Source organism: Leucoraja erinacea, unplaced genomic scaffold (assembly GCF_028641065.1).
Source record: "Leucoraja erinacea ecotype New England unplaced genomic scaffold, Leri_hhj_1 Leri_118S, whole genome shotgun sequence".
Classification (NCBI taxonomy): Eukaryota; Metazoa; Chordata; class Chondrichthyes; order Rajiformes; family Rajidae; genus Leucoraja; species Leucoraja erinaceus.
In genome coordinates this window covers 281939-308078 of record NW_026575440.1, presented here as the reverse complement: position 1 = coordinate 308078, position 26140 = coordinate 281939, and the positions used below count along the sequence as shown (strand labels likewise).

The 26140-nt window shown below is 48.3% G+C and overlaps 1 non-coding gene across 1 annotated transcript; it reads left to right on the top strand.

The window, feature by feature from the left end:
* Nucleotides 1-23162: 23162 nt before the first annotated feature.
* On the top strand, nucleotides 23163-23234 carry trnap-agg (transfer RNA proline (anticodon AGG)). Its single transcript has one exon. It is a non-coding gene; the product is annotated as a tRNA-Pro (tRNA).
* Nucleotides 23235-26140: the final 2906 nt, after the last annotated feature.

Below are 26140 nucleotides of genomic sequence, written 5' to 3'. Positions count from 1 at the left end.
TTGGTACAATCCAATGTATCCTGCGATGTGCTGCAGCCCTGGTGGAATGGAGATTTAAAATATTATATCCACCCAAGCATGTGTAGCACCTGGTTCCGCCATCTTGAGATGGTCCGAACTGGTCACTTTTTTGATGTGGTTGCTTGTGGTGACCAAAACAGGCCTTCTCATTGCCGCTTGATGATTTCGTGTGTTTACCTGCTATAACAAAAAGTCGCAAACTATACAGAGGCGGCTCATCTGTTGGGGTAAGACCTTACATTGTATTTTTGAGGCGTGCGATCCATGTCTGTTCGGTTAAGAACTATAGATATGAAACGTCAATATTTTCAGAGGGGATAGTCAGGTGTCAAGCTGAGGGTTATGGCAGCGCGACTTACCTCTGTGCCAGGACCAATGCCACTATTAGCATGACTGTTTTAATGTCGTATTGTGGTAGGTGACAGCAGATGTTGCTGGAGAAACAATCATGCACACTTTAAGGACAATAGAATGCTTACAATCCCATATTGGAAGAGGACCTACTGGTTCTTGGGGATTAGTATTGAAACTTCCCTAGGCATAAGTTTTGTTACCAGGTGAGCGTGCGGTCCCAACAGAATGCGTCCCGCCTGTTCATTGCCGCAGAGTAGCTGAAGTCTAGTAGGGCACTTCAATCTGGCACAGTTGATGGCGACTGTAGCTGATGAAGCCCTCATCATAGTGGAGGCTGGCCAGATATTCCAGAAACAAGCCGGATGTTCAGTTTGTAGTGAGTTGTTTATGACAATACATCCCCACTTCCGATATAGACCAGATACTGTTTTTTGGGTTGACTGTTCTGTGGGCCGCCGAGGATCATGGTTCATGTCGGTCCATCAGTCCCCAGGTGTAGTAGAGGTGTTTTTCCTCTTCAAATTAATAGTTCAACGTTTAGGCAATGGGTGGCTATCCTTGGTCGGGAGTAGCAATAAGTATGGTCTATCTGGATGTTTTAATACATGTTACTACCATGGGAACCCATGGTGGAGGGGCCAATCGGGTAATACAAAAAACAGACGCAGAGTCTTGTGGTTTCTTTAATACCCGAATGATGAGCAAGAAGGGGGAATGCCGAAATAAACAATTTCTTTTACCCAAGGCAGCGAAAAGCATTCTGTCGCGCTGCCCAAGGTCTGGTTCCATGAAACATATGGATTAAGCTAGATGCGAATAGATCGCAATCGCTGTCCATCTTTGCTGTAATATCACAAATACTTTTTTCTTCAACATCATCGGTGTGTTCATTTAATTTGCGTAAATGGCCTCGCAATAAATTTAGTCTTATGGTAGGTAATGGGCTGATATCAAATATCTTCGGATAACCATTGCAATTGTATAGCGATTGTCACATGAGTGTCGATTTTGTTTACCCAGTGGTTGATTATTTACCCACAGGTGGCATTGTCTATATGTAAGTATAACATGCTGGGATAGGAACAGTACATATGCTTAGGCAATGGTAGTTTAGTGCCCAGTGTGGTAAGAATGATGCCTCCTGAGAAGTCATCTACCTCCACAGCAGGCTGATGGTATTGGTGGCTCCCCACCCAAGTGCACTGAATCAGATTTTAGTACCATGAAAAGGTTACTGACAATGTGGTTGACAAAGCCAGATTGTTATCCTATCCACCATTTTATTTCCCTTTTAGCGGATTGGTAGTTTCATAGGTCTGTAAAGTGACCTGCATAATTTGAGTGCTGTATTGTTGTCTTTAAGTCGTTGTAATGGAAGGTTAAAGGTGTGTGGCTGGAAAGGCAGCCACCATGAATTACTTTTGCTACTAATCTGATGGATGAGTTTTGTGATGTCAATGAGTATTGCAGCGTCCTAGTCAAATCTCTAGCCTTTCGTAGGCGTAGTTCACCGACATGTGAAACGAGGCACGATGACCCAAAATAGTCATATAGGGAAGGCGTTAGTTTAGATTTAATGGATGGTAATAATCCCAGTTTTTCAAATAACTGTTTTGTGGCTGTTACAGTTGTTTGGACCAATTACAAAGTTTTGCCCACATGAGTATGTCATCTAACAGCAATGACCATGTGTACGTTTCCGTAGAACGCTAGGCTGGTTTCAAAATTTTTGTGAACAGCTGGGGCTGATGTAATCCATTTGGCGGCTCATACAGTAGAGTTGTCCCATCCAGTTGAATTAGTAACTCTGTGGTCACCTCGTTACGGCACCGGAATAGTAAGCATATTTTAAATCGAATGATGGCCATGAAGTAACCTTTGGAAATAATTTTTAGACGTACAAAGGTTCCATTTGAAGTGAATATATCTGGACAATGTATTCAATTTGTCAGATATATGATGATGCGCAACCACCTATTTTGTTTTTGGTAATATATGGACACAAATTCTAAGGTTAGCGGGAGTTTTATCAATCTACACCTTTTACGTTAAAGACGCTCTAGTTCAGCTTGACGCTCTGATTTTTCTTTATATAGAATGACCCAAACAACGGGAACATCGGATTCGATAGGGAAACTGGAGGGGCTGTTTTGTACTTGTGTATAAAACTCTATGTTATACCCTTGGATACTGCCTTCAAGATGTAAGTATCGGTTGTTAACAGCTCAATGCATTCACAAAAGAGTGTAATCTCCCCCCAACATCAATTCTCCATGGATTTTGTAGGGAAACAGAACACCTACAAACATAGTGACCAGTGGCAGATGTACATCTTTTTGTAGGTTCTTCGCTGCTGTTGTTGCGCTGGTGTCTGGAATTTTCGGTTGGTGGCGTTGAGGTCCCGCATCTTCCAAAGAAGGCCGGCGCCTGGGCCAGTGAGCCCGTAAAAAAGACTCATGTTTTGAAGAGTACAGTGCCTCTAAGCAGCTTCACCACCCGTTTTGCTGGTGGGGGAGTAGGGGTGCTGTTATTTGGAGTAAGTGGTTCTGTGGGAGTCACATTTTATTAGTCCAGTAAGTTATCTTGTTCCTGGCACCCCTTGCACATACCTTATTTTCCCTTTCTGCGAACCATCTCAAGGTCAGCCCAGAACGACCCGCAGTGATCCCCTCTGATGGCGGTTAGGAAGCACTGTGCAGCACGCAAGAGGTGGGTCTTGCTTTGGGAGTTTTCATAGGGCCACAGGACCGAATCCATTCCGGGTCTGCACGTTGTGAGCAAATGCTCCACACACCGATAATAAAGGCTCAAGCGGTCCGGAGGAATCCGATGGCGCCCGCGGTTGTTCCAAAGTAAGATTCCTCTGGTTCTACGACCTGTTTGTCTTTGTGTCTAGCTACCGCCCCTGGAGGCCGCGGGGGATATCGCGCCGTGTGCGGAGGCGGACATTGGAACAGGCTGATCCCACTATCGGTGAGCTGATCGTGCCGCTGGTGCTGCTGGCCTGCCGCTGCTCCGCGGTCCGCCCTCACCAGTCTTGTGTCATGCTGCCTTCCGTGGGAGTGGATGGCCGGGCGAGGCGGACGTGGGCAAGCTGACATCTAGCCACAGCTTGTCGAGCTCATTGGTTTCTCCACCTGTAATTAGCATGGTAAAAAGCAAAAAGACCGCAGCTATTATCCTGTAGGTCCAAGTTACTAATTGTTCGCTACGGGGGAAATGTCGTTCCACCCAGTCTCCCTGCGTTTGTGACTTGTCCCAAAAGTCCACGCACCATTTGACTAGTCTCCCGCCGGCGTGGTGTATCGGGCTCGGTGCGGGACCAAAAGGTCGGAAGTGATCCCTTCTGACAAGTGTGGAAAGGGGCTGAAGGCAACAATAGAACAGACTGGACTAATCCATTGGCTCAGTTGTGCGGGCTCCGCAAAACTTTGCGGGGGATCACCAGCCAGATTCAACCTCGCCGACTTGTGGAACTTTGTACAGTTCACCCCCCCCCCCCACCCTCCCCCCCCGTGTTTAAAAACAGGCGCAGGTAGGTGACAAACATACCGCAGAGTAAATCATTACTGCGCAGGTAACGGTTTTCAAAACTTACCGCTGCGGAAGGGGAGGACGCCCCTCACGCCGCCTGTCGTTTCGAAGCGTGGAGCCATAGAATGCAGATTTCGGCGGGGTCTTCACCGTAGTCACTCACACGACTCCGAAGAAAATGGGGGCACTAATGCATTGTTAGCTTTCGTTTGGCCCAGATATCTGGAGTAAAGGATGCAGGTACTGGTGGAAAATATCGAAGGGGTCTAAATGTACAATGTGGAAACAAGGCATCGCCACCAACTCGCCAAACCGGCAATGTACCCATATACAATAGTCCCCAAGCCTGCGTGTGGCCATACTTCTTAACCTCTCCGATCCACGTACCTGTCTAACTGTTGAGTTTAATTAGTTATAGAGATACAGAAACAGTTAAAACACGTGGACATGCGGCCCACCGAGTCACGCACAGGACAGTGATACCTGTACATCTAAACGTTTCTTACATGTTGCGAAGTCAAAGAATCAACTACTTGCTCCCACCGCTTGTTCAACATTGTGTGAACATATTAACCATAAGATCGTATTTTAATGTCCACCAACCCATCACTTAAACTATGTATCTGGTCCTCAATACTCTACTCTGGGACAGAGACTCTGTAATGTTTGTAGATAATTTAAAGTATTGAAAAAAAGGGGTGTCGAGATGAGTAGAGCTGACTTGCTAATGATGAGCTGCATGCCTAATTAGAGCTGCTCGGCCTAATTATGGAGCGGCCATTGTCTAATTAGATCTGTTATATATTTTTAGGTAACGAGTACTGATTTCCACAAGAAATTGTAGCGCTTGTGGGAAACGGCCCACAGATGCCGTCATCCATCCTTTCTCTCAAGAGATGTGCCTGTCCCGCTGAGTTACTCAGCATTTTGTATCTATCTCTGTTCTATAGACCCTATAATCACACTGCTCAGCAAGGCCAGCAGCATAATCACGGAGGGTCACTCCCTCTTCTCCCATCAGGCCAAAAGGTACAGAAGTGTGAAACGCACACCTCCAGTTAGGACAGTTTCCTTCCCCGCTGTTCGGCACCTGAATAACCACCACAACCAGAGAGCCGTGCCTGAACCTACTATCTACATCATAGTAAGACTTCAACTACTTTGACCAGGGTACTTTACCTGGACTCGGACCTGTGGGCACTTAAACCTGTTTCCACACATTCTTATCCTTTATTCCTGTATTAGTACACCTGGTTACGCCCCAACTTACTTGATTGTCATCATGTATTGGTGGCGTGTGGGCCCGCGGACACGGGATTGCATGCACACAGCTTTTTTCATTGTACTGGTCGGGGGACACGTGACAATAACTAAGAACGAACATCAACATTAATAAAAATAATGAATTCCCAACGTTCCCACAAATCCAAATTCCTGCCCGTGATCGGGATGCCTCCCCCAGCCTCGGTCTGCGGGTCGCACGATAAGACAGGCTCGGTGGGGCGCGTGGACTGATAGCCAAGAGCGATGCCGTTTGTCATGTACGCTCCCTGTAGGGCCAACAATGGCGGTACGGTCTAGGGTGATAGGCGTCTCTGACAAAGAAGCCAATCCAACCAGCCCAACGGTGGAACACGGAGGCGGACGAGCGCTGGACCTAGGAACTGTGATGGAAGGCAACAAACTTATCACCGCTGGATGAAAGCGCATGAGGCCGGATGGCAGAGACAGGGGGCTCCGGTCGTCTGGACTCCTTGCCACTGGATGCACCTGACCCATATCTGTCAAGGACCCCACGTGGGGTGCTGGTCTGTGCACCCGTCTCCCCACGTTGAAGCGCACAGTACAGCACATGCTAGCCTCCAACCCTGCGAGAACCCATGGTCATGTCAGCCAATGACCGAGCGTGGGCCTAAGAAGAAAATTCAATATCAGCCTTCAACCAACCCCGCAACTGCGGGCGGGGGATAGTCACCGTTGCGCAGTCCCCACAAAAGTGGTCTCCCAGCAGGGACCCGGCGGGCTCCACTCCATACTCGTCCGTCGCCAAATAGAAGACCTGCTGTAAAGACCATCTGAATCTCCGGGGTCATGTCCGCACCGACAGCGCGCCACACAGACTCCCTCCCACGTCCATTGAACGTCGCCCAGCTCTCCCTGATGGTAAAGCTAGCACGCTGCAGCTCCTCGACTGTAGCGCTGCCAGATCAGTACTGATTCCGTTGGCGGACTGTAATTTAAGCTCAGTTCGCTCACTGACTTTCGGAGAACGCCGTTTGACATGAATGTCAAAGTTCCAGTCGTTGTCTTGCGTTAAGGCAGTTTGGAAACGGGGATTTTAAGCTCGTTTCCTCCACCCCGTGCGCCCCCCACACAAGGATCGGCCCAGGGTCCTGTTCCTCCCGAGTGGAGAGGGCCAGGGACTATTAAAAAATAAATAACGCAACTACAGGGTCGACGAGACAAAAAATAACAAAAGATTGGGGACGAGCTGCAGAGATCCGTTTTCACTGGCTGGTTCTTACCTTCCTAGCACCTGTCACTTGAGAAATCCAGAGGAATCCTCACAAGGATGGGGTTTTACAGCAGGCTTCATTCTCAACATCCCTAACTCGTGTAGGACCAGAACCTCCTTCAGTGGTTTCGGGTGAAACCTAGGTCGTTGGTTTGCCAACATGCCAACAACCTCCAGCTGCTCCCTCTAATACTCTTATAGGATGTCTTGCAGCCTCTCCACGGATGTCCCTGGACCCTGGCACACCAGGGAGGCAGCACACCCAGTCTTGCCTGCTATGCAGGCCTGAAACTCTTCCTGTCCCTGCATTCTACCTATAGGCTGGTTACTTTAAACCATTCGGCCTCATAGGCACCTGTCGGCCTTCATCATGCTTTGAAGATAGAGCCGCGGTTCTCCGTCATGACTGGTACTGTTCTTTCAACCTTGATATGAATCTCCCCTGACAACACCAAAGGGTGTATCCTATTTTGAATAGGATTGTCCTCAGGTGTCATACAGCTCATAAGGATGAAGAAATAGTAGGCCATTCGGTCTCCACCAAGTCTATTGTTGTCATTCAATCACTCTGACTAGCTCTCCCTCCAAACCCCAGAAAAACATCCTACTAATGTAAGGTGCTAGCTTTTATAACTTGGGTCTATCTTAATGCTAGCATGAACGCTATATATTATCATTCTGACAGCATTGTGGGTGGTGGAAATAAATGCCTATTTTTTGCTATTGTCCAATAATGCACTGATTTTCTTGCCTTGTACGATTTAATTAAGCCTTTTTGTTTGGCCAGCCTATCTTCACCAGTTTTTTTTTAGTGCCGAACATCCTTGGCTCGACGATGACAAACAAACGGAGCCCAACATCGAACTCATTGAGGCACAGGCCACTAGGACCAGGCCTACTCGAAGGGTCTTTCACCTCCCACCATTTCAACTCTGCAAAGATCCTTTCCATGAGCCAATTTTTCTATCCAGTCAGCTAACTCAAGCTGTAACAGGCATGATCTAACATTGCTAGATGAGCTACCTGCGAGACCTTGTCCCGGACTCCAATAACGCATTGAACAGAAATACCTTGAGCGAACAAGTGCACATAGTTCCAATGAAAGTCATAATTCAGCGGGATATAGGCGGTGAATAAGGCATTTGACAATATTTTTCGTTCGTAGGTCGGTATAATGACGTCCAGGAGTTGTGAGGCATGCCCCCGTAGCTGACAAAGTCTTTCTGGTGAACTGTCTATTTGGCAACATTCTGAGTTTATATTGTAGCTCTTTAAGACCTGCAAGGATTAAACTAAACTATAGTTTACCAAGATTGTTAATGGAGGGCATGAACTTAACCCCGAGAGACTAGAAACAATAGACATTTTAGAAAATACTATGCAGGCGTAGGCCATTGCGTACCCTGTGCGGTACTTCAATCACACTAGAACATGATCATGGATCACCTGTGTTTCTCCTGTACCATAATTTCCCAACTTGTGCTACGAATTCATCCTGACGATGAGGCCTTTTTTTATCCATACTAAATACCAGTGAAGACGTGCTTCCAGTACAACAATTAGTTTTCTCTCTGAGGCCTCAGCATTCACTGAGACGTCAACTGTCCAGGTTGACTTCCGAAATGCAAGACCTCATCATATCTGCATTAAATTCCATTCACACTCCTCACCCACATTGCTCCACTAATATATCGTGTTCTCAACATAGAGTAAAACAGATTTAACCTTCTCTACATATCACCACCCTACCTACCACACCTCCGACCTAACACCCCACATCCCCCCTCGCCCCCCAACCACCCCACCCTTAACGCACCCATGTAATACCCCCCTCCCCTTCCCCTCACGACCCCCTCCGACAAACCAAGCCTCTCCCTCTCCCCCCCCCCCACCCAACAGGTATACCGACTGTCATCCTGATTAATTGTCTGGAAATTTTGATATCTACTTGATTATTCTCATGGAATATCTTAACATCCCTCTGGGGCTAACTATGAAAACATTCTACATTTCCCTGAACAGACGGTCAGCTGCTTTGGATCTAGTCATTTTCCACTCAGTAACCTTCCAGTACCTCCAGTCTTAACATATTCACCAGGACTTCTCAGTCCGCAAAGACGGGGTCATCGACCCAAAACGCCGCCCCATCGTTCATTCGCGCCAGAGGAGGCTGGCTGTACCCGCTGAGTTACTCCAGCTCCGTTGTATCTGTCTTCTTTTTAAATGGACTGTATCTCATAACTGAGGGGGGGGGTCTGTAGAAACATATAAAATTTTATAAAAGGACTGGACCAAGCTAGATGCAGGGGAAAAATGCTTGCCCAATGTTTGGGCGAGTCCAAGAGACTGAGGGTGGCCACAGTTTTAGACTAAAGGGGAGGCGCGGGAGGGGGGCCCCGTTTTTTAAGACTGAGGTTAGAAAAAAACTTTTTCCACGCCAGAGAGTTGGAATCTTGTGGAATTCACTGCCACAGAGGGAGCAGTCGGAGGGCAAGTCACTGGATGGATTTACAGAGGAAGAGAGTTAGATTAGGGCTCTAGGTGGACTAGTGGAATCAAGGGAGCTATGGGCGATGAAGGCAGGACACGAGTTGCTTATGATTGGACCATGATCACAATGACCTGTCGGTGTGCTGGCACAAAGGGAGAATGGCCACTCCTTCAGACCTATCTTTCCTATGGTAACAAAGCCCTCAAGCCACATCCTCAGGGAGCTCAGTCCTATTACACACACACTCATAGTAATTCATAACTTCAAGGAACAGAATTAGGCCATTTCGAGCTGGACCTCCAAGTTCTATTCCGCCAGTTCAAGAATCATAGGCCCGATATAATAAAATACCACATTCGCCCTGGGCCGGGAAACAGACAACTCAGACGGGCTGCCAGCATCCTCTATGGAGCGAAGGAAATACGTGCACTTACGTTTCGGGCCTCCGAAACCTTCTTCTTCACGTAGAACTGATAGGGGGCAGGGGCCAAGGTGATGGGTGGGCGACAAGAAGAGGGAAACAGGAGGATGGAGCCCGAAGGATCTATATCGGTGAGACAAAAAGCTGGAGGTGGCGAGCTGATAGGATTCCGTCAGAAAACGACCTCCATCGCTCTAGTCCGCGAAAATACACACCAAGCTCGACCTGCGCGAAGGCTCAGCACTTACAACTCCCACTCCCCACTCCGTCCTCCGACCCTACTCTGTCCTGGGTCTAATCAATGCGCCACCAGCGAGCATTCCATCACGGAAATTGGAGGAACAGCACCATCATATTATTCCCGTTTGGGTGGGATCTTGCTCTTAGCCAACGCTATCCGGGGGGCCATGGACAGTCGAATTCACTCCCCATTTTTTGTTAGTGGACCCTTATCGGGTTGCATACCCTTCCTCACCCCATCGCTGTACCCTTCCTCGAGCACCGCTCCAGTCTATCCGGCTCCTATCCCTCTTTCCCGTTATGGTCCACCACCCACCCCGCCCTCGATTCAGTCTGAAGAGGTTGTCGGCCCCCAGACCACGGTTGCCCCCACTAGTCTACAGCACCGTGTCCGCCCCATGCATAGATGCTGTTACATTGCCCCAGCAAACTACGCTGGAGCTGTCAGGAATAGCTGAAATGAGCAGGACGTGTGGTGTAACCCGATATTCTCCGAGTGCCCACCGGACGTAAGGCCTCGAGTCCCTATTACGTACACATCCTTCTCCTGCCTCTCCCCATAACTCTATGACACCCTTTACCGTGTAGTACAACAGCACACCTATTTCTGCACCTAGAGCACATCTTACGTGCACTCAAAGTAAAACCTGCTTATAATTACAAAAAGTCTGCTCGACATAAACATTAACAATATTTTACGGACCTCTCAGGAATCAAATTCAGTAAACCACAGGTTGCAACAGATTTGCATGAAACAGGAACTAGAAATGTTAACAGAAGAGGTTTGAAGACGCAAGGGCACAGCCGAGAAAGCGGATATGCAGGACAGTTTACTTACAGGGCCTGTTTACAGAATTCAGACTTCGCACAATTTTAATTGTCATTGTCAGTGCTACAGTACAGGAGACAACGAAATGCAGCGGTCCCACCTAGTACGATTAGTGTAGGCGATTATACTCGCCACTGTCAGTGAGCCGTTTCAGGATCGCCGATTTAAAAAGCGGCTATATACCGCATCTAACACTGACGACAAAACCCATAACCAAAAAAAATTGATTCATATATAATAACTGAACGTACAACTGTGAATCCAAAAATATTCTAATAACATTAAAATTTAAAGTGTCTGTAATTATACACTTTAATATGGCATTCACCGATGCCAGCATACACCAGGCAACTAGTAGCGTACCCGTTATCCTGGCGACATTGTGCTCTAGGGACTGTCCCCACTTGCCGATTTTTTCGGTGACTGCCAGCAACATTGAAATGAAGTACGGGTCACGTAAAATTTGCGGCGTGCGGTGGCGTCGATTGACGTGCGCGTAACGGGCTTGATGCGGCAGTGGCGAAACGTGATGACGTATTGGCGCGTGTGACGTTTCAAGCGTTCGCAAACAGTTTTTTTTGTCGCCACTAGGTTTTGAAATCTTTTGGCGGACACGGTATGATGCCGGCAGTCGCCGAAAAAAACGCATGTGGGACGGCCATGAGGGGGAGGGTCAGAACCTACACATGCAACGTCAGGCTCCCCCATTGGCGTTAAAGGACACGGTCGCGAAAAGGTTTGGACCGTTCAAAGGTTCGGCGAGGCGACCAAGAAAGACTCAACGACTCTTTGGACGCCTTGAGGAGATACAGAACAAAAGTTAGAACAAGGGGTTCTCAGTTTAAAGGATAAGGGTAAGTCTTTTAGGAACGAGATTGAGAAAAAAAAAAATTACCATAGAGGGTGGTGAATGCGGTGGATTCATCTACCGCAGAAAGGGTAGTTGACGGCCACCGTTCATTGGCGTATTTAAGAGGGAGTTAGATGGGGCCCTTGTGGCTAAGGGGATCAGGGGGTATGGAGAGAAGGCAGGTACGGGTTACTGAGTTGGATGATCAGCCATGATCATATTGAATGGCGGTGCAGGTCGAAGGGCCGCGAATGGCCTACACATGACACTAATGGTCTATGTTTCTTATAGTACAGGTGAACGCCCCGGAGGACCATGTGGCGACAGCTAAGACACTTGTAGGGTCGCCTGAAAAAATGCCGCATAAGGGGGACAGGTCCTTTACAGGCCGATTGGTATCTCCGCTGTAATTTGTAGCCCACAAGCAAAACACTACGCGGAAAGGAATAAACAGTGGCAGGTCGAGGATTTGAAACCGTCAGTGAAGAAGAGAAGCGGCTCTGACCCCCCCCCCCCCCCCCCCCCCCCCCAGAAGTGTCACTGAACTCGTGCCATTATTCGGAACAATGGAAGCAATTAACAATGGACACAGAGTAGCGCCACCAATTGGGCTGGAGGTTTCTCCAGTGAAAACGTCTCAACAGGTGGGAAAGGATAAAGGGGAAACAAAAATAAAAGCGCACGAGATTGAGGACTGGACAAGTTAAAAAGCGTTGGTCTATCACCTGCTCCAAGAGCGCTCCCAGGCGTGGCGGGCTTTATATTAGTGTTACTAGTGAGGCAACGAACTGTAAACAACGTTCGAGGGAAAATGGAAAATATCAGCTTAATAGCTGATAGGACCACAAATTTCACAGGATGGGCTGTTCGTTGTCGTTTAGTTTAGTTTAGGTTTAGTTTAGTTACGATACAGAGCGGGAAAAAACAGCCCTTCAGCCCACCGGGCCCGCGCCGACGACCAGCCGAAGCCCCGCACACTAACCCACTAATGACAATTGTGTTTTACATTTACCCACACGCCAATGAAACTACAAACCTGCACGTCTTTGTGAGTGTGGAGAGGAACCGAAGATCTGGCGGAGAGAAAACCAACGCAGGCAAGCCGGGAGAACGTGCAAAACTCGTACAGACAGCGCCCGGAGTCGGGATCGAACACGGGGCTCTGACGCTGCACGGCTGTGAGGCAGCAGGCTCTACCGCTGCGCCACCGTGACGCTTGCATAGTTGTTTTTAGTTTAAGTTAGATTATACAAATTGTATTTTTTTTATTTAGTTTCGACTATTACAGCGCGGAAAAACAGGCCCTTCGGCCCTTCAGTCTGCACCGGAACTACACTTGACACGTAGGGACAATTTTACACTTTAAACCAAAAGCCACTGTGAAACTACAAAACCGCACGTCTTTGGAGTGTGGGAGGAGGGAACCGAAGATCCTCGCGAGAAGAAAACCACGCAGGTCCGGGGGGCGAGTACAAACCCGTACAGGACAGCGCCGTCGTCGCAATCGAACCCGGTCTCTGGCGCTGATTTGTAAGGCAGGCAACTCTACCGCTGTGCCACCGTGTGCCGCCCCCATAATTAATCCGGGCACTTCGTAGCTCTTCCAGTAGAGATCTTGATGAGCATCTACTGTGCATCTCTACTTAAATAAGACGTGCCAGGTCCAAACAAAAGCAGACACCAAGCTCCACATTCTCAAGCCAGGATGATCGGACTTTATAATCTACTGAGCAGTCTTAAATAAGCTCCCCCTGGGACAATGTTTTGGAAATGTTCGCCCACACACACATTGCCAAACTGTCTTCATCTTTTTGGAAATATGAATCTAATAATTCCTGTCTGGTGCATGTATTGAGTGGAACGTATCGACTAATAATAGCTTTTAATTAAATCAGCCATGTAGGGGAGCAATATTAATCAACACATGTTTACAGGGCCATGGAAGTGTGTGCCATATGGATTATGCTTGTGTTGGTGGCATCAGGTAAAATTCATTCATTTGTTACTATATCTCTCCACATCACCGTCTCTGTCTCTGTCTACGGTTTCCCCCTCACCCCCCCCGAAGCTCAGTCTGAGGAAGGGTCTCGACCCGAAACGCCACCTATTCCTTCTCTTCGGAGATGCAGCTGACCGATGAGTTACTCCAGCTTTTTTGTGTCCACATTCGTTAAATGAGGCATAGGCCGGGTGGAAGGCTTAGCCCTGAGATAGCGAAATGTCTGTAGAACTAGAAGATAGCATTAGTACGGGTGTAGCAAGCAATGAGCAGAGAAGGAAGGAGATGGGAGGGAGAGGTACAACAGCTTAAGATTGACAGGGTGGAGTAGGACTGTGATGGGCTGAAGGCCCTAATTCTACTTCTTTTCACATATCTTTATGATTTTATTAACATTGGGGTGGCCCGGTGGCCGCACAAGTAGAGTCACCTGCTTACATAACGCTAGGTTACCATGGATGGGTATGTGGCCAAATGCACACACACACACACACACACACACGAACCACATGCACACGCACACACGCACACACACACACACACACACGCACACACACGCACGCCCACACGCACACGCACGCACACACGCACACGCACGCACGCACGCACAACACACACACACACAGCACACACACACACACACACGCGCACGCACAATCACACACAAACATGCCCGCACGCAGATGCACACACACCACGCCGCACGCACTCACACACGAACGCACCACACGCACCACACGCACACACACACACACACACACACACACGCACACACCACACCACGCACACACGCACCCGCACACACACGCACCACACACACGCACACACGACCAGGCCGCGCACGCACTCACACACACCCCCATGCCCACACGCACGCAACGCATTGCACACACACACCACACACACCACACACGCACACACCCAACCCCCACACCCACACAGCACAAGCACACACACGCACACACACACGCACACGACACACACACACAACACACACAGTAAAATTGCACCTAGTGTGTGTAGGATAGTGTAATATGCGTGGGGATCGGTGGGGCCAGTCTCAAGGGCCTGTTTCCCGCGCTAATTCTCTAAACACTAAAAAAACTATACTAAACCTTCTGAACTAAAAGTAAGAAAATAAGCCTGAAGAAGTGACTCGATCTGAAAACGTCACCATTCCTTCTACACCATGAGAGATGCTGCCTGTCCCGCTGAGTTAGCCGCAGCATTTTCTGTCTTTCAACTAAACCGTTGATGTATTGAACATGTTTTTTTTTTTTTTCACACAGAGAGTGGTGAATTCTCTGGAATTCTCTGCCGCAGAGGGGAGTTGAGGCCAGTTCATTGGCTATATTTAAGAGGGAGTTTAGATGTGGTCCTTGTGGCCAAGGGGAATCAGAGGGTATGGAGAGAAGGCAGGTTACGGGGTACTGAGTTGGATGATTGTACGAGTTATGCTTGTAATAAGGCTCGTACCACGACGTAAACAGAGTATAACCTTTAATCTGTACAATAACAACAGCAACTGTAACAGAAACTAGTGGTAAGCCCAGGGGGCCTCTCTCTCCCTCTGCCGACACCCTGGGGGTTTCCAGACACAAACGGTTACTGGATTCTGGCAGCCTGGCTTCTGGCAGGGTCCTAGTGCCCCTCTGCTCAGCCTTACTCTATTATTGCATAATACCACATTCCCTTTCTTTGAGAACAAAGGGTGGACTACCTTTGTCTCGGCAGGTCTTAAGGGGTTTATTCTGCCCTTTTGCTGGAAGACCTGTCCCTGATCTAAAGCATGCAAAATAGAAATAAAATACACTTACACGTTACCATACTGTGACTATTCTTTCAGGTTTTCAAGGTAAATGTAACAGGTTTACAGAACATTTTCACATCACATTTCACTCTCTTTTTCTTTATTGTAGAAAAACAGATCAATAAATCACAAATCAAAGTCTCTGCGGCTTTCTAACCTCTCTCCCACACCTAGTCCGAACAGTCTCTTGTGGTGGGGGGCCTCTCCGCTGGGTGGTGATGCCTGTCACTGGTGGAGCTGGGTCTGGTGGAGCTGGGCTTCTGGTGGAGCTGGCTCTTCTCCCACCGGCTGCTCACCGCGTCGACTACCTCACTGTTGTCTGCAGCGGCAACAAGTGCTGCCGGTTCCTCATCAGTGTGCCCTGAGGCACCTGGACGATATAAGAGCGAGGTGCATGTGTGTAGATAGCACTTTGCCCTGGACTCGTGCATCGGTGATCACACAATTCCTCCCCCAGGTATTAGTGGCTCCAGATTTCTCGCTCTGTTGTCCTCTTGTCGAAGGATTCTTGCGTCGTTCCACTCTTTCTCCCTTTCTTTTGGCCCCCAGCGACGTTGTAGTCAGGCAAAACCTGGATTCAGCAGGGGGTTGGAAGGGCAGGAACTGTATAGGTGAGTAGGCGGCGCCCCATCAAACAGCTCGGCCGGGCTATAGCCGTTTAGTAGAGGGGTTGCTCTGTAGGCCAGCAATGCAAGATATGGGTCTGACGCCTTTGCTTAGCAGGTTTTTCACGGTTTGTACAGCGCGTTACGCCTCCCCAATTGCTCTGAGGAAACCTGGGCTGCTCGTGATGTGCATAAAGCCATACTCTGCTGCAAAGGATTTAAAGGGGCTACCTGAGAATTGGGGCCCATTGTCACTTTAAGAAATTCACAAATTCCATGACGAGCAAATATGGATTTCAGGTGCACCACCACAATCTGTGGACCTTGGGGGTGATAGTAGCGCAACTTCCACATATCTGAGAAATAATCTACGACTAAGCAGATAAGTCTTGTTTTTCAGCGTGAATAGGTCAGCTCCCAAGGTTTGCCAAGGCAGTGTCTGGCATCTCCGTGGGCCATCAGCGGCTCTTTGACGTTCCTTCGCTCTTGGATGCAGGTTCTACATTTCAAACACCATGTCATTCAGCTGGGCTGCTGAGTCCTGGCCACCATACCGTCTGTTTGGCCCCGGGCCCCTGCACTTTGTCAGAACCCCCAGGTGTCCTTAGTGTAGTTCTCTGCAGCACATCACCTCGTTAAGGCTGATGGGATGATGAGCTCGTGCCCCGCAGCAGCAGACCATCGTGCACAGTCAGCACTGCTATATCAGCCCCAGTAATGTCTCAGCACTCCCTGCAGTTGGCTTTTGGTCGGGCCAGCCGTCTGTGGGCAGTATCCATCAGTGCAGAGCATGTGCTGTCTGCCTGTAGGTGCTCACGTAGGCTGCTCGATAATCTCCACTGACAGGAATGTTGCTGATTGGACAGAGTCTACATAGATGTTGTGTCCTCTGATCCCAAGGTGATGTCGTCAACCCTGCACACAAGCTGTAGCCTTTCTATGGCAGGTCTTCCAAACAGTGCAGTGGTGGGAGGTCTTTTACTACATAAATGTCCTCTATGGCTGTCGTGTTGCCTCTGCGCAGTGTTTCTCTGGCTACGCCCAGGACCAGAGAGTGCATTGCCACCTGGCCCAACTACAATGGGCGTGTCGACACTGCCAGGCACTTCACATCATGCCCCCTTGTAATGTCATGGTACACCTCCGCTGGCATGGCGGTCTCACATCAGCACCCAGTATCTATTTTTTTAAAGCACACTGGTTTTTTGTTGTCTGACTTGTAGCTGCACACCGTCCACGGGTCTTTTCCAGCATCGCACCGGATCCCAGGAAGAAAAAGCTCTCTTCTTCCTCTGGGTAGGGGACAGCAATGAGAAGATTTTAGCACCGTTATCTGCACACTTTGCCCATAATGTCCCTTTTTGCCACAGTTGTGACACACAGCATCTTTTAGCAGGGGCATTCCATTTTCCATGCGAGGGCATTTTTTCCAAAATCTATAGCAGGCCTTTGAACATGGCTGTGGCTGTGTATTAATTAATTATTTTTTCCTGGTGTTGTTGACCAGGTTGTGGCTGAGGCTTTGAGGGAAATTTGGGTTTTCTGTAGCTTTTAGCATGCACAGCATCAACACGTGAGCACTTGCTCTAGCACCGCTATGTTTCTCCTCGTTAAGTCAAACCGCTGTCGTCTAATTCTCAGAAGGCCTTGTCTTTGTTATAGCAGTGTCAAGGGTTAGGTCTCTGTCTAGCTTGGTAGCTTTTCGGGACAATGAGACGTTGTTCTTCTCAGCCCCAACCACTAAACCTGTCGCGGATCAGCTCAGTACCGTAACTGTCCATAGTTGCACAAGTATTCAGCGAAGCCGTTATAGAGAGAGCAGTGAATGAAGGAATCCCACCATTTCTCCTGGCAGTTGCACACGCTGATTGAACTCAGCTCTTTCATAGATAACATTCTTTTTAGGCACAAAAAATGCATCAAAACCCACCTTGACTTGTTTAGTCCGTGTACAACCCTCCTCTACATCTGCAGTTAGCAGTTAGCCCCTTTAGCACATCATCTGCTTCATCGCCCATGCAATACACTAGCGTGTTCACATGGTTTTCTGCCGACGTCTGTCGTTTTTTAAATTGCTTGCAAGCCTGAAGCGGTCGAATCTCCTGATCCAACGCTCCCATTCTTGAGGCTTGGTAAAATCGAATGGGCTCTGGAGGTTGTATTGTGAACGTAGCAGTTGGTTGTAGGTGCCCCATATCTGCCAGCTCGTCTCCTATTTCCCGCCAAAACGATACACCGTCCTCTTCCTTTTTTAATTTATTTCCTTGCTACAAGTCTCCAAGTTCTGGGCACCATATCGAGTTATGATTGTAATAAGGCTCGTACCACGACGAGTAAACAGAGTATACCTTTAATCTTACAATAACAACACAACTGCAACAGCCTCGTGTAAGCCCAGGCCTCTCTCTCCAACCTGCACACACCCTGGGTTTCTCCAGACACAACCGGTACCGGGAGCCTGGCTTCTGGCAGGGGTCCTAGTGCCCCTCTGCTCAGCCTTACTCTATTATTGCAATAATACCACAAGATCAGCCAGGATCATATTTGAATGGCGGTGCAGACTCGAAGGCCGAAATGGCCTACTCCTGCACCTATAATTTCTATGTTTCTATGTTTCTATGAAGCCATTGACACACATTTCCCGACAGGACAAAAAGACACAGAGTGCGGAGTACCTGTAACTCAGTCAGGCAGCGCAGCACCTCCGCTGAGAACATGGGCGACGACGACATTTTGGATCGAGAGCCTTCTTTCAGACGGACCTGTAAATCCATCAAGCAAAGGCTAATAGATTATGACTGGCGAGCGCGATCTCTAAATTTCCACTCAATAACACCATACCCTGCAAGCCTTCGATCAATATGGAGCCGACAATTTAGTACAGTGCATGTTAACAATGGAGTTAATTTCCTACCACACGTAAGGCATATATAGTTTAGTTTAGAGATACAGAATGGAAAACGGTGAGGCCCGAGGTGGCCCACTGAGTCCGTGCCGACCCAGCGATCCCCGCTCATTAACGCTATCCTATACACACTGGGGACAATTTTGTAATTATTATACCCAAGCCAAACCGCGCAACAACAGCAGAGTGTCTGTTTTTCTTCGCTAATACAACGTTCATAGGCTAATTAGCATCATTAATTGCTATCAAACATTAAAGCCTACAGACTTACCTGGCCTTTGATAAACAAATATATACTAAATTTCCTCCCTGTGGGTTTAACAGATTTTTTTCCCTTTCCATTCCATTTGTAAACCGGTGGCATCTGCCAATGATACGATCCTGGAAGCAGCTAATCTTCTGTGAGGACTTTTATCTCGACAAAATTGGCGCGTGCGTGCGGCACTTTGATATCTCGACATCTCGACGGCATGCGTGACGCGTGAATGTTGTCACGCAATGACGTGCAAATATACGCCCAAGTGGGGGACAGGCTGTTCACACAGCGAATGCAGCGCCGGACACCCAGGTTCGCTTCGAGGACGGGCGGCAGTCTGTACCGAGTTTGTACGTTCTCACCCTTAGTGTTAGTGTGTCGAGGTTCGCCGGTTGGTGTGACTCGGTGGGTCGAAGGGCCTGTTTCCGCGCTGTATCTCTAAACTAAACTAAACTAAATTCATGAACTTTAAATAGATAGACATACTAGGTGTCACCAGGGACTGATTCCTGGGATGTCAGGACTTTCATATGAAGACAGACTGGATTAGACTCGGCTGGTACCGCTAGAATTTCGAAGATTGAGGGGGGATCTTATAGAAACTTTACACAAAATCTTAAGGGGGTTGGACAGGGTAGATGCAGGGAAGGTTGTCCTGGTGTTGGGGAAGTCCAGAACAAGAGCTGTCACTGGCAAAATTCTTAAGGGGTTGGACGCAGGTTGCCCTAAACGTTATTCCCTTATCATGTAAATGGTTCGATTGTAACATGCATTGCCTTTCTGCTGACTGGTTAGCACGCAACAAAAGCTTTTCACTGTACCTCTGTACACGTGACAATAAACTAAAGTGAGGTGAGCGGTTTGTTGCTGGGTATTGTAGATTGTGATGGGGGGAGTGGGTGAGAAGGGAGTAGTGGCTCTAATATTCTCCATGGATTGTCACCTTTGGCGTGATGGAGAAGCTCGTGTGGTCCTGAGATCCTGAGAGCGAATGCCGTCTGGAGCGATTGCTCCTGGTAGGGGCCACTCATGGCGGTAAGGTCGAGGGGGAGGGTCTCTGACAAAAGAGCCAATCCAACCAAGACCCTCACGGTGGAACAGGATGGATCGCGGACGATGGCGGGACCTTAGTGGAGCTAACGTCACAACGGCTGGGAAGGCGGATGAAGGCTGCGGCAGAAAAGGGTCTCCGGTCGTGCTTGGAGCTCCTCCATGCCAATGGATCCTGACCCAGATCTGTCAAGGACAACACACGTGGGCGTGGCTGTCTGTGCACCGGGTCTCCCCACGTAAACCAAAGTCACGCCACAGGCGTCCTCCAACCCTGGAGACACACCCAGGCATGAGCCTTCAGCGTCAGCCATGACCGAAGGGGGCATAAGAAGAAGTAGAAGAAGAAGATCGGGGTGGTAATCTGTGGAATTCAGGTCAGGTCATTGGTTATTTTAAGGGAGAGATCGATACATTATTGATTAGTATGGGTGTCAGGGGTTATTGGGAGATGGCAGGAGAATGAGTTTGTTGAGGGGAAAGATAGATCAGCCATGATGGAATGGCGGAGTAGACTTGATGGGCCGAATGGCCTAACTCTGCATTCTATCCCCCTTTTGAACGCCTTCAGTGTAAGAAGTGAGAGGGCGGTGAGGGGGATGAATTATGATCAAATTTACTCATCATTTTGTATCGAACAGTATTTACTTACATGACCTCCAATGAGTTAGGAGGAGGCTGTAAATACAACTGTAGTCCTCATTACATAGGATGGTTAAATATACAATGAAGGGTGTTTTAATGCACCATGCTCCAGTGCTACTTTATCCCTGATGCTAAATACGTATTTAGGTGTTCCATTCCAGAGACAGACAGACAGATGTAATGAACACCCCGACTGCTTTTCTAAACACAAACAGCAATAAACAAGTTCAAGAATATGCACCATACTGTCATCATTAGATCATAAATTTGATAGTCACAGAGTGATTTCAGTGTGGAAAACATGACCCAAACTTGACCACACACCAGCCAACATGTACCAGCTACAATAGTTCCACCTGCCTGCGTCGCGTTGGTCACTCCATACCTGTCCTATCCATGCATTTGCCCAACTGTTTCTTAAACATTGGGATAGTCCCCGTCTCAACTACCTCCCCTGGCAGCTTGTTCCATACACCCACCACCATTTGTGTGAAAAAGAGTTACCCCTCAGATACCTATTAAATCTTTTCCCCCTTCACCTTATAAACCTATGTCCTCTGGTCCCTCGATTCACTACTCTGGGCAAGAGATTGATGCATCTATACCGATCTATTTCCTCTCATGGATATTAGGACAGGTTTTGAGGATTGGAACTCAAAGCTGGCTGTGCAGCGCTGACTAGTGTAGTGGAAAGTTGTTACGTTAGAGATAACAGCGCGGAAAGTGTAAAAGTAGAAGAAAGAGGAACAGGATCCACTTCGGCCCAATGAACCGGGTCCGCGCCGACACCAGCGATCCCAGCGCACATTAGCACAACATACTACACCCCAAGGCAAATAAACCAACAAACCCTGTACGTGTTTGGAGTGTGTGGGAGGCAGGAGAAACCGAAACATCTCCGGAGAAAACCCACGCAGGTCACGGTGGGAGAGAACGTACAAACTCCGTACAGACAGCGCCCGTAGTCGGGATTGAACCGGGTCTCCGGCGCTGCGGTTCGCTGCCAAGGCAGCTACTCTACCGCTGCGCCACCGTGACCATCTCTAAATGTTCCAGTGTAGCTTGGGCCATGTGGCAAGTTGGGGCCGAAGGGCCTGTTTTCCACGCTGTATGTGACCCTAAGACTATCTGCCCATTACCCCGCATTCTCCCCAATAAACCCTTGACGCCCGTACTAATCTCAAAAATCTATCTCTGCCTTAGAAATATCCTGTGCGTTCCCTCTTGTGACTCCACGCCTTGACTGCTGTGTAGATCCTGCTGCATGCAGATCAGCGCTGTTTCATTTCAACAGGATTTGCACAGGGAATTAGAAGAGGGGCTGTGCCCTGCCAGCAGCTGTGCCGTTCTTTTCACCGTTTTATTTTTTATTTTTAGTTAGTTAAAGTGTTTGTGTGTTTTGGGGTCTAGACTTTTGTATGTGGGGGGGGGGGGGGGGGGGGGAGAAGGTGGGGGAAAACTGCCTTTCAGGGTCCCTACCTGGTCGGAGAGGCAGTTTTTCTCCCGGGCTGCAGCTTCGACCGTCCTCGCGGCTGCCTACCAGCGGGCCTGGAGCGGCGTTTCCTGTCGGGGACCGCCCAGAACCTCGGCTTCGGCGGCGGCGCAGCGCTGGAGCACTATCGTGGAGCGGGAGATGCCTTGCCTGGGTCGCCGCGCTGGAGCTCCGTTGAGCCGAGACCGCCGGGAACAACATCGCGGAGCTGCGGGACTGTGGTGCGACCAGCTGCGGGCGGCGGCGCTGAACTTTACACCGGGAGCCTGGGATCACGCGATGAGATCGCCAGTTGTGGAGCTCCATCCGGCGCGGCCTTGTCGGCATCGGAAGCCGCGGCCTCCAGTACGGAGGCGGCCATTCCAGGGTTCCCAGGCCGCTGAGAGGACTCTCCCGACGCCGGAGCAACATCACACGGCGAGAACGGCCTGGAACATCGGGCCTCCGTAGAGGCCTTTGTGTTTAAGACTCTCATTGGTGTTATGTCTGTATTCTTTTTTTGTGTGCTGCAAAATGGCAAAAAGCTTTTCACTTCATTACACCTCGGTGTATGTGAATGTGACCAATAAAATACCTTTGATACCTTTGAATGGAACAGTTTCTTCCCAGCTGTTACCACGTAACTGAACCGTCCTCTCACCAACTAATGAGTTGTCGGTCCTGACCTCCCATCGACCTCATTGGAGACCTTCGAACAAATCTTTGATGGGCTTTATCTTGCATTAAATGTTATATACGTTTTTCTTGTATCTGTAATAATAATCTTATTTATATAGCACATTTTTGGTCAACTTGCATTGACCCCAAAGTGCTTCACATAATTACATTACATTTACACACAGGCAAAGGTGGGTGAAGTGTCTTGCCCCAAGGACACAACGACAGTATGCACTCCAAGCGGGATTCGAACCATCTACCTACCGGTCGCCAGCCGACCACTTAGCCCATTGTGCCATCTGTCGTCCCCTGTACACTGTGGACGGCTTGATCGGAATCATGTAATCTGTTTGCTGACTGGATAGCACACAATTTGTCCTGTACCTTTCAATTTTTCCCAGTGCTGAAAAAACTGAACGCAAACTGAACTAAACACTAAAATCATTATCTCCGGAGAAAAAGAATAGGCGACTTTTCAGGAATTAACTGGCTCGTTGGTCTGGGGGTATGATTCTCGCTTAGGGTGCGAGAGATCCCGGGTTCCAATCCCGGATGAGCCAATATTTGAGCTAGATAGACTCGGCTTGTACACGCTAGAATTTAGAAGATTGAGTGGGGGGGGGGATCTTATAGAAACTTACAAAATTCTTAGGGGGTTGGACAGGCTAGATGCAGGAAGATTGTTCCCGATGTTGGGGAAGTCCAGAACTAGGGGTCACAGTTTAAGGATAAGGGGGAAATCTTTTAGGGCCGAGATGAGAAAATCATTTTTTACACAGTGAGCGGTGAATCTGTGGAATTCTTTGCCACAGAAGGTAGTTGAGGCCAGTTCATTGGCTATATTTAAGAGGGAGTTAGATGTGGCCCTTGTGGCTAAAGGGATCAGGGGGTATGGAGAGAAGGTAGGGATGGGATACTGAGATGGATGATCAGCCATGATCATATTGAATGGCGGTGCAGCCTCGAAGGGCCGAATGGCCTACTCCTGCACCTATTTTCTATGTTTGATATAATTGATATAATTTAATTAAGGTTTCTATAGGGCTCTTAAAGATAGCGGAGTCAGGGGATATGGGGAGAAGGCAGGAACGGGGTACTGATTGGGGATGATCAGCCATGATCATATTGAATGCCGGTGCTGGCTCGAAGGGCCAAATGGCCTGCTCCTGCACCTATTGTCTACTGTCTATGGACATCAGAAGAAGGGTCTCGACCTGAAACATCACCTGTTCCTTCTCCCCAGAGATGGTGTCTGTCCCGCTGAGTTACTCCGGCACCTTGTGTCTATCGACGTAGGTTCTAAGCATCTTCTGTCTATCTGTGTTAAAAGGTTGTAGGGAGGTGCAATGGGACCATCTGTGAGCGGCATCTCTCAGTAGAGTATCACTTGAACTTGAACTTGATACACCAACTATGATCAGCACTACTGCCAGCAACGGGCCCGTCCCACTTGCCGAATTTTTAGGCAACTGCCATAGTCGTAGTAGGTCGCTGAAAAACCGGCGACAACCTGCGCCATCCCGGCGGCAATCTACGACAGCACCTACGTCAGGAGAAGTCAAGCTACGCTCATTGGCGTCAAACCCACTGTCGCCTAAATTTTTTTCCACGTGCTGAAAATTTAGCTGCTACCAGAAAGACGCTACGACTTTTTGCGCGACTGAGGAGACGTAGAAACATAGAAACATAGAAAATAGGTGCAGGAGTAGGCCATTCAGCCCTTCGAGCCTGCACCGCCATTCAATATGATCATGGCTGATCATCCAACTCAGTATCCCGTACCTGCCTTCTCTCCATACCCTCTGATCCCCTTAGCCACAAGGGCCACATCTAACTCCCTCTTAAATATAGCCAATGAACTGTGTGGCCTCAACTACCCTCTGTGGCAGAGAATTCCACAGTCATAAAATATTTCCCCCTTATCCTTAAACTGTGACACCTTGTTCTGGACTTCCCCAACATCGGGAACAATCTTCCTGCATCTAGCCTGTCCAACCCCTTAAGAATTTTGTAAGTTTCTATAAGATCCCCCTCAATCTTCTAAATTCTAGTGAGTACAAGCCAAGTCTATCCAGTCTTTCTCCATATGAAAGTCCTGACATCCCAGGAATCAGTCTGGTGAACCTTCTCTGTACTCCCTCTATGGCAAGAATGTCTTTCCTCAGATTAGGAGACCAAAACTGTACTCAATACTCCAGGTGTGGTCTCACCAAGACCCTGTACAACTGCAGTAGAACCTCCCTGCTCCTATATTCAAATCCTTTTGCTATGAATGCTAACATACCATTCGCCTTCTTCACTGCCTGCTGCACCTGCATGCCTACTTTCAATGACTGGTGTAACATGATTCAGATTCAGATTCAATTTTAATTGTCATTGTCAGTGTACAGTACAGAGACAACGAAATGCATGACACCCAGGTCTCGTTGCATCTCCACCTTTCCTAATCGGCCACCATTCAGATAATAGTCTACTTTCCTATTTTTGCCGCCAAAGTGGATAACCTCACATTTATCCACATTATACTGCATCTGCCATGCATTTGCCACTCACCCAGCCTATCCAAGTCACCTTGCAGTCTCCTAGCATCCTCTTCACAGCTAACACAGCCCCCCAGCTTCGTGTCATCAGCAAACTTGGAGATGTTGCATTCAATTCCCTCATCCAAATCATTAATATATTTTGTAAATAGCTGGAGTCCCAGCACTGAGCCTTGCTGTACCCCACTAGTCACTGCCTGCCATTGTGAAAAGGACCCATTCACTCCTACTCTTTGCTTACTGTCTGCCAGCCAGTTCTCTATCCACATCAATACTGAACCCCCAATACCATGTGCTTTAAGTTAGTATACTAATCTCTTATGTTGAACCTTGTCGAAAGCCTTCTGAAAGTCCAGATATAACACATCCACTGGTTCTCCCTTATCCACTGAACTAGTTACATCCTCGAAAAATTCTATAAGATTCGTCAGACATGATTTACCTTTCGTAAATCCATGCTGACTTTGTCCAATGATTTCATTACTTTACAAATGTGCTGCTATCCCATCTTTAATAACTGATTCTAGCAGTTTCCCCACTACCGATGTTAGACTAACTGGTCTGTAAATCCCCGTTTTCTCTCTCCCTCCCTTTTTTAAAAAGTGGGGTTACGTTTGCTACCCCCGCCAATCCCCCAGGAACTACTCCAGAATCTAAAGAGTTTTGAAAAATTATCACTAATGCATCCACTATTTCTGCGGCCACCTCCTTAAGTACTCTGGGATGCAGCCTATCTGGCCTTGGGGATTTATTGGCCTTTAATCCATTTAATTTACCCAACAGCACTTCCCGACTAACCTGGATTTCACTCAATTCCTCCATCTCATTTGACCCCCGGTCCCGTGCTATTTCCGGCAGATTATTTATGTCTTTCTTAGTGAAAGACGGAACCAAAGTAGTTATTCAATTGGTCTGCCATGTCCTTG